Below are 18029 nucleotides of genomic sequence, written 5' to 3' on the forward strand. Positions count from 1 at the left end.
TATGAATCTAAGCACAGTTTTGTTTGGTTACTTTTGACGCCTTTACGCGGGATCTAGTGGTAATATATCGATGGGGTCAATAGGATGTTTTAGTCACTTCAATTCCAATATAGCGCGTTTACCACCACCAACGCGTATACAGCAGCTAGGTAATTTCCTCCTGTTCAAAAAATTTTTGCGGTAGAATAGGGATCGCAGCGCATAAAATAAAACTTCCACTGTTCCAAAATCTTCTGTTATAATAATAATTAATAACTTTTATTACGTCTTGCTCATTTTTCAATCGTCTTCGCCATCTTCCTTTTCTCTGTCATTCTGTCTGTTATTCTCTTCTACCTTTCTTTTAATTTTCTCTTATTCACATCTTACGTTCCGTTCTTACCAATCCTACATCACATAATTTGATTGGGTCTTACTATATACGTATCCAAATTTTCAAGTAAATTGGCCGTCTCGAAGCTCGTGCAAAATAACGTTAATTATTCCACTATATGAACAAATAGATACAGTTCAAGCTAGTAAAAAACGTGTTAAAAATACATTGTGTGTGAAATTAGTGATTCTACGGGATAAAACAGCAATAAATAAAAATAATTCATTGGTGAAGTAAAAACCCGTGCGAATATTAGATTCATAAGCTGCTCGTCTACTATTGTTAAATTAAATTTTGCATCTATTAATTTCTTTGGATATATAAAAAAAACTCTATGTAGAAAAAGGTCAATGGCCGACGGAATAAAACGTTATTACTTCTAATTTCAGAGCTAGATAAATGGCGCAGGCTATATATTATACCTTGTGAGGCAGTTATCTGAATATATGATGATAATCTATTATAAGTTAATTAACTATGTTCGAAGTTCTTTGATACAACGGGAAATACAATGGTAATAATTATGGAAATAATTTATTTTTACATCGGTTGGAGTAATTTTTAGTAATTAATTATAAATATAAAAAATTGCCAAAATGTAATAATAATAACCTGACTGAACGTGTAGCAAGGAGTAAAATAATAAATTATAAGATCTGTGTTTGTATTTTGTTTTTGCGTTATATTTTATTCTGTGGGTAAATTTTATGTGATTATTTATGAAAAGTTGGTTGGCAAAACGAAATGCGGTATGCGTTCACACAAAAGTATTCCTTTATTTTCTCTCAGTATTACGACCAGATAACTCAAAAATTTTCAGAATTAGAAACTTTATACTCGTACATACTTTAGAACATACAAACAGATCCAAAGTATATCAAAACATTATATAAAAAAGGCATATATAGACGCTAAAGTAGTCACTCAAAATTTTTTATTTTAAGTTAACGACCCGCCCTCGCGCCGCTTTGAAAACATTAAATTTTATTATTGATAGTCCCGCGATGTTACTCGCGGTACGAATCTAGTCTAAAATCAATGAAATCAATGAAACTGTAAAAAATGTTATTTTGGTGTATATGGTGTATATATATTCATATGCATGTAGTAAAAAGCGGTTATTTCAATATACACTCCAATTTTATTTATATGTATAGATGTGTAGATTGCGGTAATCCTGTTCCGCATAGGCCAGAGTAACAATAATTAGTCATCGATCTGGATACGTGTTCAAATTTTCAAGTTCATCTGAGGTCTTGAAGTTAGTGAAAACCTTGATAAAGATCACTTTACATAGATATAGAGAAATTGATTCATGTAGAATTAGTAGACAGTGAGGTAGAACGCAGAGCCTCCTTGCCACCCTCGGATGCGTTACCACCCGTCACCCCGATGGAAGTTAAAAACTTGATCAAAGACCTACGTCCTTGCAAGGCTCCCGGTTCCGACGGTATATCCAACCGCGTTATTAAACTTCTACCCGTCCAACTCATCGTGATGTTGGCATCTATTTTCAATGCCGCTATGGCGAACTGTATCTTTCCCGCGGTGTGGAAAGAAGCGGACGTTATCGGCATACATAAACCCGGTAAACCAAAAAATCATCCGACGAGCTACCGCCCGATTAGCCTCCTCATGTCTCTAGGCAAACTGTATGAGCGTCTGCTCTACAAACGCCTCAGAGACTTCGTCTCATCCAAGGGCATTCTCATCGATGAACAATTCGGATTCCGTACAAATCACTCATGCGTTCAACAGGTGCAAATCAAATCAAATCAAATCAAATCAAAAAATTTTTATTCAACATAAATGAAAGTACATACTTGTTGAACGTCAAAAGAACTACCGCCAATTCACAAGAACTAGCCTCCGTCCTGAGAAGAATTGGCAAGAAACTCAGCGGGCATGTTTTTTTTTTTTTTTTTTAATAAATTATTATTTATAAATTTTTTAATATTACATTATTTTTTTTAAATATGAGTTTTTTACAATGAGTATTATAACGTAACAATTACTACAATATTGAAATGCCCGGAGCGAGCAACTCATTCCCACTTTGTGCAATCTTCTAGATAATCATTGACTTTATAGTAAGCTTTATTGCACAGATGTTCTTTAACAGTTTTCTTAAACCTATGTATATGTAGGTTCTGAACATCTTGTGGAATTTTGTTGTACAGGCGCACAGACAAACACCCGAATGAATTTCGTATCTTATGTAACCTACTCATCGGCACAACAAGCTTGTGTTTGTTCCTAGTATTTCTATTATGTATGTCCGACTTTTTAGGAAACTCCTCAATATGTTTACGAACATACATCAAATTTTCAAAAATGTACTGGGATGGCATAGTGAGAACTTTAATTTCTTTAAATTTCTCCCTCAGGGATTCCCTTGAGTGCATGTTATAAATAGCGCGTATAGCTCTTTTCTGCAGAATAAATATCGTTTCTACATCGGCCGCATTGCCCCATAGCAAAATGCCATAGGACATGACACTGTGGAAGTAACTAAAGTAAACTAAACGAGCCGTGTCCGCGTTTGTTAACATTCTAATTTTTTTTACTGCGTATGCTGCAGAGCTGAGCTTACTCGCCAATTTATGAATATGAGGTCCCCATTGCAGTTTGGAGTCCACTGTTATACCAAGAAATACGGTTGACTCAACAAGCTCCAATGATTCCTCAGAAACAATTACATCACTATCCACTTGTCTCACATTTAAAGATGGTTTAATACATTTTAAAGTAAATTTAATACATTTAGTTTTCTTACTATTCAATAATAGGTTATTGATACGGAACCAATGAACCACACACGAAATCGCATCATTCACTTCGTCATAGACTTGTAATTGTCGTTTAATTTTAAATAATAAAGATGTATCATCTGCGAATAATACGACCTCGTGTCGGGACTCAATAAAACTAGGTAAATCGTTTATATATATTAGAAATAAAAAAGGACCCAAAATGGAACCCTGAGGTACACCCATTTTCAACAAGGTACCTGAAGATCTATTACCTTTCACATCTACTGTTTGTATCCGTCCTGATAAATAGGAAGTAATAAGTTCCAATGCACCATCCCTAATACCATAGTGATGTAGTTTCCTCACCAATGTTTCATGTTCAACACAGTCAAATGCTTTGGATAAGTCACAGAAAATTCCAAGACAATCATGTGATTCCTCCCAAGATTTAAAAATATTTTTGACTAGATAAGCACCTGCATCAGTTGTAGAGCGACCCCTGGTAAACCCGAATTGTTTATTATGAAGCAGGTTATTTGAATTAAAATGTTCTAAAAGTTGTGTCAAAATTATTTTTTCAAAGATTTTACTCAACGTAGGGAGTACTGAAATAGGTCTATAGTTAGAGGGGTCATCAGTACTACCAGATTTAAAAAGAGGAATCACTTTACTATGTTTCATTAAGTCAGGAAATACACCACACCTAATACAATCATTAAAAATACTAGCAAGATGAGGAGCAATAATGTCTATTACAGACTTCAAAACCTTTACTGATATTCCCCACAAGTCAGCTGTATTTTTTACATTAAGGCTATTAAAACTTTTTATTATATTGCTTGAATTAATTTCCTTAAATTTAAAAATTTCATTACATTTGTTGACATGTTTATGCAATAATATTTCAGCTGCTGTGGGGGATGAATTTAGAGAAGTGGTAGTTGAAACTGGAATGTCAGAGAAAAACTTTTCAAAAGCATTAGCCACATCTTTATGACTAGTTACCAATTTATCATCTATTTTTAATGAGAATTCTTGGTGACTATTTCTGACTTTTCCACTTTCTCTACCAATGATGTTCCAAGTCATCTTTATCTTGTCAGGGGCATTTTTTATTAAATCACTTAAATGTAAAGATTTTGCCGTTAAACAAACTTTTCTAAATACTTTTGAATAGTTCCTGACATATTGATGAAATGTTTCATCATTATTATAGGCTTTTTGAGAGTACAGATCATATAACTTTTTTCTACTTTTGTACACTCCGGTGGTGGCCCACTCGCTGAACACTGTTTTGTTTTTTAATGTTACAGTTTTAGGAATAAATACATCAGCAAAGACCAAATTAATTCTCTCAAACATATTCTGGTATGACAAATTTGGGTTATGGTTATAAATAATTTCTGAATGTTCTTGCTTAATATTTTTTCTAAACTTCTCAATTCGTTTTTTATTAATAGGAACAATCACAAGAGTATTTTTATCTATAGAATTGATATTAGATTCAAAAGACACAAATTGTCCACTATGATCTGATGTTAACTGATTAATAATTTTTTTGTTAATCGGTGTTACATTTGTAAATATGTTATCTAAACATGTTGCCGATGTGGTCGTTGTCCTAGTAGGCTCTAAAAATAAATTTGGGAGGTTATATGACTTTAACAGTGTTCTGAATCTAATAGTGGTATTTGTGTTTTCTAAAAGATTAATATTAAAATCACCACATACAAAAATTTGTTTATTAGAAACAGAAAGCTTCAGCAATGCATTTTCCAAAATATTTTCAAAAGAATCATATAACGCATCAGGAGGTCTGTAGACGCAGACAACAATGAGGTGCTCAAGCTCAACACAGGAAATTTCAATAATTCTCTCAACAGAGAGGGCCACTACATCCTTTCGTTCCTTACATTTCAAACATTTACTAACGAGAATCAGTGAGCCACCGCGAATAGCGTTCTCTCTGCAGAAGGAACTTGACAACTGGTGATCATTAAAATTAAACAATAATTCATAATTTCTAAACCAGTGCTCAGTAACACAGAATATATTAATATTATGCATATTTAAAAACATTTCAATTTCTAGCTCTTTACCCATCATCCCTTGTAAATTTTGATGCACCAAATTGAATATGTTAATAATTGAAACGTTAACGTCTTTTGATGGGTATAATCTAGTTGTATTAATTGATTTGTAATTGCAAGAGTGTGACTCCTTTGTCTTATCAATTAATTTAAATTGGAAGCAGATTCCAAAGTCTTAAAACATGTCAAATTTTTTTCCTGCTCAATAGAAGCAGGTATTTTTTTAGCTAAATTTATAGCTAGGAAATTGTGTATAAAATACTGTAGCGATGTTGCTACTTGTCTAAAATTTTTATTACTTAATTTAAATAAGTCATTTTTTGATGTCCTTAAATTTCTAAAATTTATTATATTATTTATGTCTATTAATTTAAATGCATATTTTTTGGATGTCAAGGTGCAGTTATTATTATCAAAAGCATTATAAATTGCATTATTAATATTAAATCTAATTTTGTTTTCTGTCGGTAAGTCTTGCAAGTAAGCAAAAGTGAACATAATAAGTTTTTTAATATTTAACATATTAACTTTTTCAACATAATGCAAAATTTGTTTTTGGTTAACGTTTTCTCTCCTCCCTAACATAATTATTATGACAGTGTTTAGACAATGTGTGGTATTTAAAATCTTATCAAATATTTGTGCTGGATTAGCACCTGGCATACAGTAATTAATCACATGTTGTCCAAAACAAAGGTCATGTAATGCCACACCCATCTGTTTCCCCAGCTCATCACTAAAAATTTTAATTTTAATTTTGTCTTCTCTAGAAACTTGTGAAGATGCAGTAGTAGGTATACAGATAGGTGCTGCCTTCACAATATCATTGGTTTGAGACTCTAGCACTGAAAGAGTAGACACATTATGTTTTTGAATTTCAACATGTGGTAGCTCCTGACAACCCGATGCAGAGCATTTACATTCAGCGTACTGCATTGTCAAAGAGTCAAAACGCTGTTGATTATAATTACAAGTATCAATTAAATTGTCCATTGCCAACACATGCTCACTAATGTCCCTCTGTGCTAGTTCATAGTTTAATGTAATGTTCTCTAAACTTGACTTTAAATTGTTTATTTGTGTAGATAAACATTCTATTTCTTCCAAGTGTTTGTGATGAATTTGTTGACTCTGTTCAGTCAATACAGCAACCTGGTGTGAAAGTGAAGTTCTCTGCTTGCAAATGAGCTTGATGTAATCCTGAGACTTGTAATTTCTCAATTTACGTTGAGTCTTATATATTAATTTATTAATTTTAACATATTTCCTTACTTTATTTTTACTTAAAACTAACTGGGAGCGCTCTGAGGTCTCTGCATCACTACCAGTCAGATCAATAGTAGTTATGTCAAAATTCAAGGCAGTATCTACAGCAACCAAAGAGGGTTCGCTCTTAACCAGTTCCGAATATAAGCTCTGAGGCTGCTGTTCCTTAAGTTTACATAGCTCTGACCGCAAGTCAGAAATACAATCATCAGCCTCAGCCAATTTATGTCTCAACTCAGCGGTGATTTTCAATGAATCACAAAATTCATCACTGCATTGAGAAAAGGTGTTAATCGTATCCTGCAACTTCTGGTTGGTCTCAAGAGCTTCACTGTGTTCAATGAAGAGCTGAGACAATTGTTTTTTAAGGTCAGTATTCTTAGAGATGACTGACAGCATCTCCTCTTCATTTTGTTCACTTTCTTGTAAAAGTATATCATATTTTTCGCGAGTATTTTTTAATTGTTCTAAAGCAATACGAAGCTGTTCATCAACCTGACGAGATTTGATGCTGCGAGTCATCATTTTAAAATAAATTACAATAAAGTATGTAAAGAAAATTTACGAAGTTGCCGGTCAGATTACCCTCAAATTACAAAATATTACACACTCACCAAGCAATATTATAACGTTAACAATCAATTAAATAACGTTTTAAAGCACTATTTATAATATAGTTTACTTATTTATACACCTTTAACACTACTTTGATATGTTGCAATGATATTATGAAGTGTTAGTTTATTTTTAATTAATTTATTTACGGGAGCAGAGAAATCGAACCGAACACCTCTATAGTGTCCCGAACACCTCTATAGTGCACCGCCGCACGGAGCACATTCTTGTGGGGCTTAATCGACCAAAACCGTTATACACGGGAGCTCTCTTCTTCGACGTCGCAAAAGCGTTCGACAAAGTCTGGCACAACGGTTTGATTTTCAAACTATTCAACATGGGCGTGCCGGATAGTCTCGTGCTCATCATACGGGACTTCTTGTCAAACCGCTCTTTTCGATATCGAGTCGAGGGAACCCGCTCCTCCCCACGACCTCTCACAGCTGGAGTCCCGCAAGGCTCTGTCCTCTCACCCCTCCTATTTAACTTATTCGTTAACGATATTCCCCGGTCGCCGCCGACCCATTTAGCTTTATTCGCCGACGACACGACTGTTTACTATTCCAGTAGAAACAAGTCCCTAATCGCGAAGAAGCTTCAGAGCGCAGCCCTAGCCCAAGGACAGTGGTTCCGAAAATGGCGCATAGACATCAACCCAGCGAAAAGTACTGCGGTGCTATTTCAGAGGGGAAGCTCCACACGGATTTCCTCCCGGATTAGGAGGAGGAATCTCACACCCCCGATTACTCTCTTTAGACAACCCATACCCTGGGCCAGGAAGGTCAAGTACCTGGGCGTTACCCTGGACGCATCGATGACATTCCGCCCGCATATAAAATCAGTCCGTGACCGTGCCGCGTTTATTCTCAGTAGACTCTACCCCATGATCTGTAAGCGGAGTAAAATGTCCCCTCGGAACAAGGTGACACTTTACAAAACTTGCATAAGGCCCGTCACGACTTACGCGAGTGTGGTGTTCGCTCACGCGGCCCGCACACACATAGACACCCTCCAATCTCTACAATCCCGCTTTTGCAGGTTAGCCGTCGGAGCTCCGTGGTTCGTGAGGAACGTTGACCTACACGACGACCTGGGCCTCGAATCTATCCAGAAGTACATGAAGTCAGCGTCGGAACGGTCCTTCGATAAGGTTATGTGTCATGATAATCGCCTTATCGTTGCCGCCGCTGACTACTCCCCGAATCCTGATCACGCAGGAGCCAGTCACCGTCGACGCCCTAGACACGTCCTTACGGATCCATCAGATCCAATAACCTTTGCATTAGACGCCTTTAGCTCTAACACTAGGAGCAGGCTTAGGGACCTCGGTAACCGTACTCGTCGAACTCGACAAAGAGTTCGCCGTGCAACCTAACTCATGAATCAGCTCGCTGAGTTTCTCGCCGGATCTTCTCAGCGGGTCGCGATTCCGATCCGGTAGTAGATTCATTCGCGAAGCAGCTACTCTTGAGCTGTTAGGTCTCCTTCGGAGGTGCTCGGGCAGTTGTTAGCAAATCCCACCCCTCCTGGCAGAGCATTTGCTCGCCCACCTGTTCCGGTGAAACTGGAAAGGCCTTCGGGCCACCAGTAATCCTTCAATCATAAAAAAAAGGATATTGATAAAATAGGCCAAGTAATTTTTTCTTCAGACGATTTTTTCTTTTGTTTCTCAGACGTTTTTCTTATTTTCTTAAGACAACGAAATATCGATAACATAGTTAATAGCGAGCTTTACCAATAAATGTTACCAATAAAAGAGAAACAATTAGTTTCTTCTTTTTTATTAAATGTAAAATTCAAAATTCAAAACGAGAAGAGAATTTAGTTTCTTTTTTTTTTTCAAAATGTAAAATTCTAAACGAGAAGAAAATTCAATACAAAATTAAATCCATTTTTTTTTTTTTTTTTTTTTTTCCTACCTAAGCTGAGAGCCTTGAGAGGCTATGTCAGCGTAACCCTAACTTTTGTAGGTGAGCTCACGGGGCTCAAACCTGATGACGTTGCTAACACGAACCCTGGCAAGAGCCGTGCTTCGCAGAATCTACCACCGGATCGGAAACGCGACCCACTGAGAAGATCCGGCGAGAAACTCAGTGGGCTGTGTCTGGGAGTTAATTTACTCGTCGAGCCCTTCGTCGCAAGCGACGGGTTCGACGAGAACGGTGACCGGTGCTTGGAGTACCTAGAAGCACCGTTAGTGGATTGGGAGGATCCGAGATGACGTGTTTTGGGCGACGTCGACTGCTTTCCATACTGTCCGCAGGATCGGGAATGTAGTTACCGGCGGCCACGATGAGAGGGTTCTCGTGTCGTGCCGCTTTATCGAAGTGGCGCATTGACGCCGACTGCATATACTTACTGGTGGACTCTAAGTCCAGGTCGTCATGGAGGTCGACGTTCCTGACGAACCACGGGGCTCCGACGGCTATCCTGCAAAAACGGGATTGAATGACTTGGAATGATTTTAAGTGTATGCGGGCCGCGTGAGCGAACACTACACTTGCATAGGTCATGACGGGGCGTATGCAAGTTTTGTAGAGTGTCACCTTATTTCTAAGGGACATTTTACTTCGCCTACATATCATCGGGTAGAGACGTCCTAGAATGAAGGCGGCACGGTCGCGTACCGTCTTGATGTGGGGGCGGAATGTCATCCTACTGTCGAGGGTGACGCCTAAATATTTGACCTTCGGGGCCCACGGTATGGGCTGGTCGAACATCGTGATTGGGCGAACGGCGGGGGCGGGGGTGTTGACGCGCCTAGTCGGGAGAGGGATGCTCAGCGTGGTGTTCGGAGGGCGACCCCTTTTGAAGAGCACCGCTGTGCTTTTCGTGGGGTTAATGTCGATGCGCCACTTCCGGAACCACTGTCCCATGGTGGTAGCTGCGGTCTGAAGTCGTCGATGAAGCAACGCCTTCTTCCTACACGAGTAGTAGATGGCGGTGTCATCGGCGAAGAGCGCCAGATGGGTCTCCGGAGACCGGGGTATATCGTTGATATACAAACTGAATAGTAACGGGGAGAGGGCGGAGCCTTGCGGGACTCCGGCTGTGACGTGACGGGGCCGGGAACGCGTTCCTTCGACTCGATATCGGAACGAACGGTTCGACAAGTAGTCTCGTATGATGAGCACGAGTCTGTCTGGCACTCCCATGTTATACAGTTTGTATATCAAACCGTTGTGCCAGACTTTGTCGAACGCCTTCGCTATATCGAAGAAGAGGGCTCCTGTCGGAATGGGTTTCCGCCTGTTCAGCCCTAGTAAGATGTGCTCCGTGAGGCGGTGCACTTGATGGACGCACGAGTGTCTGGCGCGGAATCCAAACTGCTCGTCTATAAGAATTTTATTCGCGGATACGAAGTCCCAGAGGCGTTTACGAAGGAGCCGTTCGTATAGTTTGCCTATCGCCGGGAGGAGACTGATGGGGCGGTAACTCGCGGTTTCGTTCTTCGGTTTGCCCGGCTTGTGTATGCCGATAACGTCCGCTTCTTTCCACGCCGCGGGAAAGATGCAGTTCGTCATAGCAGCATTTAATATGGTGGCCAACATCGTTATCAGTTGGGCTGGTAACAGTTTAAGCGCGCGGTTGCGGATGCCGTCGGAGCCGGGAGCTTTCCGTGGTTGCAGGCTATCGATCGCCTCCTTGACCTCGGAAGTGGTAATGGGGGGTAACGCGTCCGAGGGCGGCAGGGAAGCTCTGCGCTCGACCTCCCTGTCGACGAACTCGGTGTGTTCGGGGTCCGCGTGTTGAGTGCTGGTGGTGCACTGCTCTTGCAGTGCATCGGCCAGCAACTCTGCCTTGTCATCGTCATCGTAAGCCGGTGATTGGCCTGAGGGGCGTACGAGAGGCGGCATAGTGACGATAGTTTCGGACTTGAGGGTCCTAGCTAGTCGCCAGTATGATTGGTGAGTGGGCGCGAGTTCTTTTAAATAACTATCCCAGTTTTCGTTTCGGGCGTCGCTCAAGCGGGATTTGACCTCCCGCTGTAAGCGACGCATCCGAGTCCGGTTTGAATCCGTGGGATATCGATCGTAGGCCCGGATTGCCGCGTTCCTAACTCTAACGAGGTCCCTAAGATCGGGGGAAAGTCTGATGCGGTGGAAGCAATCCTCCACATCAACTTGCTTTGAAGATCTTGTGATCGCCGTCGAGACGTGATCAGTGAAGATATTTATGGATTCGACGGTGTCCTCGGGGGATGGAGTTGAATCCGGGCCGCAAGGGAGGATTGGTGGAGCGGTGTCAGCTAAGCACGTGCCCAGCTTCTTCCAATCCACCATGGTCCTCGTATCTGGTTCGCGGTTGAGTGGGCGACCGAGCTGCATGACGACAGGTCGGTGGTCTGAGTCGAGTTCTGACATTGCCTCGATGGAGCGCAAGCGCAGAGTTACGTTCCTCAGCAGTGCCAGATCTATTGTGCTCGGACGACGCGCGGCGTTGTACGGATAGCACGTGGGGGTCGGGGGGTTGAATATTTCGAATGTGAGGTCGTCTATGAACGCGTCGAGACGCCTACCGTTCACATTCGTGCGATGGCAGTTCCACCTAGTGTGGTGGCAATTTAAATCGCCTGCCAGAATGACCGCGTCCCCCATACCGAGCAGTGTCTCGAGGTCACTGCTCAGGAGGGGTTTGTCAGGAGGGAGATATACGGATGCGATGACGATCGGCTGGTGTCCCGTCAGCGCGATGCGGCACACTGACGCCTCGATATGTAAGAGCGAGGGAGTATCGAGAGGGACGCAGTGCAGGGCCCTCCTATAGTAAATGACAGTCCCGCCCTTGCGGGTGGAGAGTCTGTCATTCCTAACCATGACGTAATTCGCGACTTTGGGGTCGCGACGCGAGGGCTTTAGGAAGGTCTCCTGCACCAGAAGGATGTCGATGAGATTGTCACGTAGAAACTCATAAACCTGGTCGCGCTGACGCGCGAGTCCGTTAGCATTGTAGAATGCTAACTTCAAAGAATGGGGTTTTAATCTCCCGTTGCACGCCATTGATTACCGGTAATCAAACCAGCGTGCGCTGGACGGACTCGATGACGTCGATGTATTCGAACGTCGCGTTTAGGCGGTCTTCGGCCGTGACCGCTCTGCGCATGGCGTCGGCGAATGCACGCATGCGGTCAATGTTTATCGCGGCGATGTAGTCGCGAATAATCGTAAAATCGTTTGAGTGCGCGGGGGCGGGGCGAGGCGCGGGACCGGGCGCGGGCGCGGCGCGAGTAGAGGTTGCGGCGCGTACCGCGGTTGGGGTGCCGGTGTCGTTCCTGCCTTTGTGAACGGCAACGGTTTCGCCCACGCGGAGACGGTGGGCACCGGAGCTGGTACGAAAGCCGGTTTCGGCGCGCGGGGCGCCGAAGTCTTTGGGCCAGCGGTTTTAGGGGGCGCGTTTGCCGGGCGCTTCCGTGGAGCCTTGGGGCATCCACGGTAGTTGGCCGTGTGTCCCTGCTTGCGGCAGAGTACACAGCTCGGCGGCTCCGTCGCTGTCTCCTTTACTCGCGAGCAATCGGTGGTCGCGTGATCGTCTAAACACTTCACGCAACGCGGTCGCGCGTTGCAGTTACGCGCGGAGTGGCCATATAACTGGCAACGGTGGCACTGCCCGGGAGTGCCGCGTTTGTAGGGGGCCTCTACGGTGACCCCCGATAGGCCGCACACGGTGCGGAGACATGAGGCAATTTTCTTGCCCTCCGGTGTGGCTTCTAGTGCTACGAGCACCATATCATACGCGAATTTGTCGCGCCCGCTGTGCATCCGGTGCACACTTATGACGGGGTAGGACTGACCTACCAGGTCATTCTTAATTTGCTCGACGTCGAGCTCTTTGGGGTCGTAATACGCGGAGTTCACGCTCCTCCTGGAGCGCATAGGTATGATACCCTATGCGTTCCTTGCGGAGGTACGCGGTCAACGACCTATGGTCGTCGGATGTTTCTACCTTGATCTGAATTCCATGCGGGATATTCCTCGCATGGATGACATTGATCTTTTGGGCCTTAAGGGCCAGGGACACGCGATCCCAAGAAGACTTTTCCCGCAGGATGACCGGCGGCGGCGCGGGAACTTTTCGGACGGGCGCGGGCCCGGGGCGCGGCGACGGGGTTGCGCGGCGAGGGGAGTCGGGTGAGACCACGACTTTAGGCCGCGACGCGTTCGCGGCCTTGGGTTGTTTCGGCGCCGCGGACGGTTCCACGGCGCGGGCGCGTTTTTTCCCGCGCGCGACGGTGGTGAACCCTTCCGAGGTTCCCGGTTGGGGACTCGCGGCGGACTCGTACTCCATTTCCGACTCGGAGTCGGAGCCGGAGCTTACCGCTACGGAGGACGCGATCGACGCGGGCGCGGGGGTGGGGGGCGACATCGGCGAGTCGCGAGGTACCGGCGCGGGGGGCGACAACGGAGAGTCGCGGAGTGCCGGCGCGTCAAGGCCGGCCTTGTAGGCTTCAAATCTCGTGATGATGTCCGGACAAAAATCGCGGACGAACTTAAAAAAGAGCGCGCCATTGGCGTCACTCATGGTGAGTGTGCCCGGGGGGGGCGTCCCCGGGACTTAAAGCAAACTCGCCGAAAGGCGAGTCCCCTGAGTGGGATTTATACCCCCTGCGCTGTACTTGCCAGCAGTGATTTGTAGGGGGGGGATGCCTATGCCGTGAAAACGGCAGTCAGCTGGGATTGGGGTGGAGAGTTGGGGAAGGTGGGGCCCCACTGGGTTGTGAGTGCCACAACAAGCGGTGATCGCAGTGGGGGTTCAGTCTTTAAAAAGACTGTTTTGCACGCCGAATACGATAAATAAATTTAATAATGAAATGAGTGAATGATAAATGAGTTGTCGTTTCGAGTGCAAAACTACGAACACGAAATACGCTTTACCGATTCAAGGTCGCGATGCCAGCGACAGAGCGTCCGGAATGCAAAACAACGTCAACGACAATGTCGTGCAATCCAAACACACGATCGCGACAGCAGCGACAATTTCTCGGGAAAACGCGTCCGGGCTCAACCGTGTTGCGATCGGAACTGATTAAATCCAAAATCATACGCTGTCATTTATGGTCGAATTCAGATATCAGGCTGGTTTTTGTCGAAAAGCACTCAAGAAGTAGGGTAGGAGAACAAGTAATACAAAAGGACGCCATATAATCACGACATCGACACCACAGCTCAAGGTGGCATTCCCGCGGTGATGTCTGCGGGCTTCAGTAAGCATTTAACAGCAGACTTTTATTTTTATTTATTGCTTATATGGTTGGACGAGCTCACAGCCCACCTGGTGTTAAGTGGTTACCGGAGCCCACAGACATATACAACCTAAATGCCACCCACCTTGAGATATGAGTTCTAAGGTCTCAGTATAGTTACAACGGCTGCTCATCCCTTCAAGCCGAAACGCATTATTGCTTCATTGTAGAAATGGGCAGGGTGGTGGTACCTACTCGTGCGGACTCACAAGATGTCCTACCACCAGTAATTACGCATATTATAATTTTGCGGATTTGATTTTCGTTGACATCCCGTGAGCGTGTCCGTCCAGGCAATTGTAGTGTGTAAGTCAGTATAATAAAAGTCGTCGTACAGACAATACGTGTTTCAATCAACAACATCTACTCCCCGCACCTCATATCCTGGCAGGGTCGCCAGGGTCGCCAAAAAAGACGAAATTTGCACGTAATTTTCTATCATTTTATCCTGCGGAACCCGTTAAATCAAAATGAACGAACAAAGCACAAAAAAAAAACACTTTAACTCCAACTACTCCGAAAACATGTTCTGGTATAGTTTGTCTGAGTGTAATTTAGGTCTATATAGTTGATTTAATAATACGTTTTATGAATCGTACATTCAAGATATATTTAAAGTAATAGGTATTTTAGTCGATAGACATAATAGTCGATAAGCACGGTTCTTTTTTGTTAATCTTAATCGACGTCTGCATAGCTTATAAATGTTTTATGTTATGAAATATATTTCGATACACCGTTAAGTTACTGCTGTTAAAAACGATAACTCAAAATAGAGAGTTGAATCGTTATTTTGTACTTCTTGTATTATTTTTATTTCTGTATGAATTTACACACATTTTTCTGTTCTATTCTATCAGTCCACATATATTACATACCTAAGCGGTGCATGTAAATGCTTAAACGTTTTAAATATGTAATTCCAATAATTTAACAATTATTATTTGGATGTTCAGGAATCATTGGATGCTTACTGGTGGTAGGAGCTCTTGTGAGTCCGCACGAGTAGGTACCACCGCTCTGCCTATTCCTGTCGTGAAGCAGTAATGCGTTTCGGTTTGAAGGGTGGGGCAGCCGTTGTACTATACTGAGACCTTGGAACTCATATCACAAGGTGGGTGGCGGCGTTTACGTTGTAGATGTCTATGGGCTCTGGTAACTTCTTACCACTAGATGGGCTGTGAGCTCGTCCACCCTTCTATGTAATATATAAAAAAAATAAAAAATACAGGCTAGGAAATATACTATAGAAGAGATAGAAGCCATTCATAGAAATATCGACCATGCTAACAGTAAGTCAATCGAGCTTACCCTGATTTAAAAATAAAGACAGATCATAGGTATATCAGCTGGTAATTTAAACTACAGTAAAATAGTCATAATAGTCAAGCCCGAATTCTCAAAGCCTGGGTGAAAAAAAAAACATATTAATCGATCGTTTTTTTTTCGTAGTCCATAAAAATTGTCTGATTCGTATTGATTGCTACGATCGTTATTAACTAAGAATGAATTAAAGCTTTTTTCTACGAAAAAAGGTTTTAAATTTGATTTGAAATTCGCACAAATCATTTACATAATAATATATCGCATGGGCGGAGACGAATGCTCAGCAATATAACGTAGCTTATTATACTCTTGCACAGATCTTAACGACTTCCATAGCGAATTCCATTTTCAAAAGGAGTTTTAAGAATATGTCCTTTTTCTTTTTAAAAGAAGCCTCGGACGGGCGTTGTAACTTTGACATGACGAACATTGGAATTCACAATGAGACATTGAAACTTAACCAAAAGTTATGGGCCTCAATTCATTCTTGTATGGTTAATTTTGAGATGATCTCATTTATATCACAAAATACATCATCGTAAGTGATAATTCCTAAAACTCACTCCAAAAATGTTTACATACACATGTTTAGAAGATTTAACGGTCCAAGTGTGTGATCGCAGTTCATTGACACAACTGCGAGCAAGCTATAGCCCGTTTCGAGGATGTTTTGCTAAGAGTCCAATATTATAGCAACGAACTTGTCAAACTTGATAATCCTATTGGAGCAGTATTGTTAACAAACTTCATAACAATCGTTTAATATTAATGAAAATCCCAATCAATTAATTCGGAATGGCCGGTTTCTAGAGGAATAAAGTTTAAGTCTAATTGAAATTACAAGTTCATTCCTCGTTTAATAAATGATATTCTCTGATATTCTAAATCTGTGATAGTCTCTGATATTCTAAATCTGTTTTGATGAAGGACTCTCGATTCATTAATTTTTTTATTTAAGTTAAAGATGCGTGCATTAATTTTCTCGAATTTAAGCACTACATGAGATTTCTTGAGTTTTTTGAAATTGATTGTACGAAAAGTGACCGGTGGTCAAAGGAATCGAGTTGTGGTCAAAACACCTCTAAATAATCAATCAGCGACAAAGTTTCAATATTCCGTTTACATTGTAGATGTCTATGGGCTCCAGTAACTATTTAACACCGGGTGGGCTGTGAGCTCGGTAGGCAGCGGCTTGGCTCTGCCCTTGGCATTGCTGAAGTCCATGGGCGACGGTAACCACTCACCATCAGGTGGGCCGTATGCTCGTCTGACTACAAAGGCAATAAAAAAAAAAAAAGCTCGTCCATCCATCTAAGCCATAAATAAACAATTAGTAAACCGTACAAAAACGCAAGTTACAATGTGCTTAATTAAATATTTACAACGGTTTTGAACTCCTATTATACTGGGCGCCTTATTCATTAGGCCAGGATATTACGAGTATAACGGAAAATACGTTTGAAATTTTATATCAATAAAGTTTTATATTTAAATATTATTTTTATCAAACAAGCTGCACGAAACATTTCAAAATTAATCTCCTTATGACGGGTTTTCCCCCAGATTTATATACCTATTCATCGCTATAGTTTTTTTTTATCTGCTAGTCTATTTTTGATATTTATTATGAATACAATTATTTGAATACCAAAGCTGTCTTGCTTTAGGCCTTATTTTAGGATCACACGAAATATATAATTAGTTTTATTCTAACAACTGGCAACCCTTTGAAATAACTGTTTTAACACATAATCGAATGCGTTTTACTCTAAATGTGAATAGATTTAAATGGAATTAATTTTATTACATGTCTTTTTCATACGGTACGAATATGTTACTACTAACTGTCTTCTATTAGAAAATTCTCTTGTTGTCTTTATATCATTTGACTTTCATTTCAGCGAATGATAAAGAATTAAGATTAATTCAAGATGAGGCATAGGTAATTTTAAGCTTTAGGCGAGAACACCATCCATTTCGTTTTATAGATGAGGAGGCACTTTAAGTGAAGAAACCATGTTTGGATTCCGAGTATGTAGTACATACAATCGGGAGATTAGCCCGTTGTTCCATACCATGTAGTGGCTATTAGTGGGTAGTCTGGTCACCGTCCTCGTCGAACCCGTCGCTTGCGACGAAGGGCTCGACGAGCGAACTAACCCATAGACACAGCCCACTGAGTTTCTCGCCGAATCTTCTCAGTGGGTCGCGTTTCCGATCCGGTGGTAGATTCTGCGAAGCACTGCTCTTGCTAGGGTCAGTGTTAGCAACTCTCCGGTTGAGCCCCGTGAGCTCACCTACAAATGTTAGGGTGAAGCTGAAATAGCCTCTCAAGGCTATCAGCATAGGAAGGGAAAAAAAAGTGG

At 42.1% G+C, this 18029-nt stretch overlaps 1 protein-coding gene across 1 annotated transcript in view; it reads right to left on the reverse strand.

Moving 5' to 3' along the window:
* Positions 1–17206, reverse strand: part of LOC119629997 (ejaculatory bulb-specific protein 3-like) — a 32129-nt gene extending 14923 nt beyond the window's left edge. The window contains exon 1 of the mRNA XM_062674027.1: positions 16992–17206. The gene's annotated coding sequence lies outside the window, so the exon portion shown is untranslated. The remainder of the gene's footprint in view (positions 1–16991) is intronic.
* Between the last annotated feature and the right edge of the window lie 823 nt (positions 17207–18029).

The sequence above is a fragment of the Bombyx mori genome, chromosome 19 (genome assembly GCF_030269925.1).
Source record: "Bombyx mori chromosome 19, ASM3026992v2".
Lineage (NCBI taxonomy): Eukaryota > Metazoa > Arthropoda > Insecta > Lepidoptera > Bombycidae > Bombyx > Bombyx mori.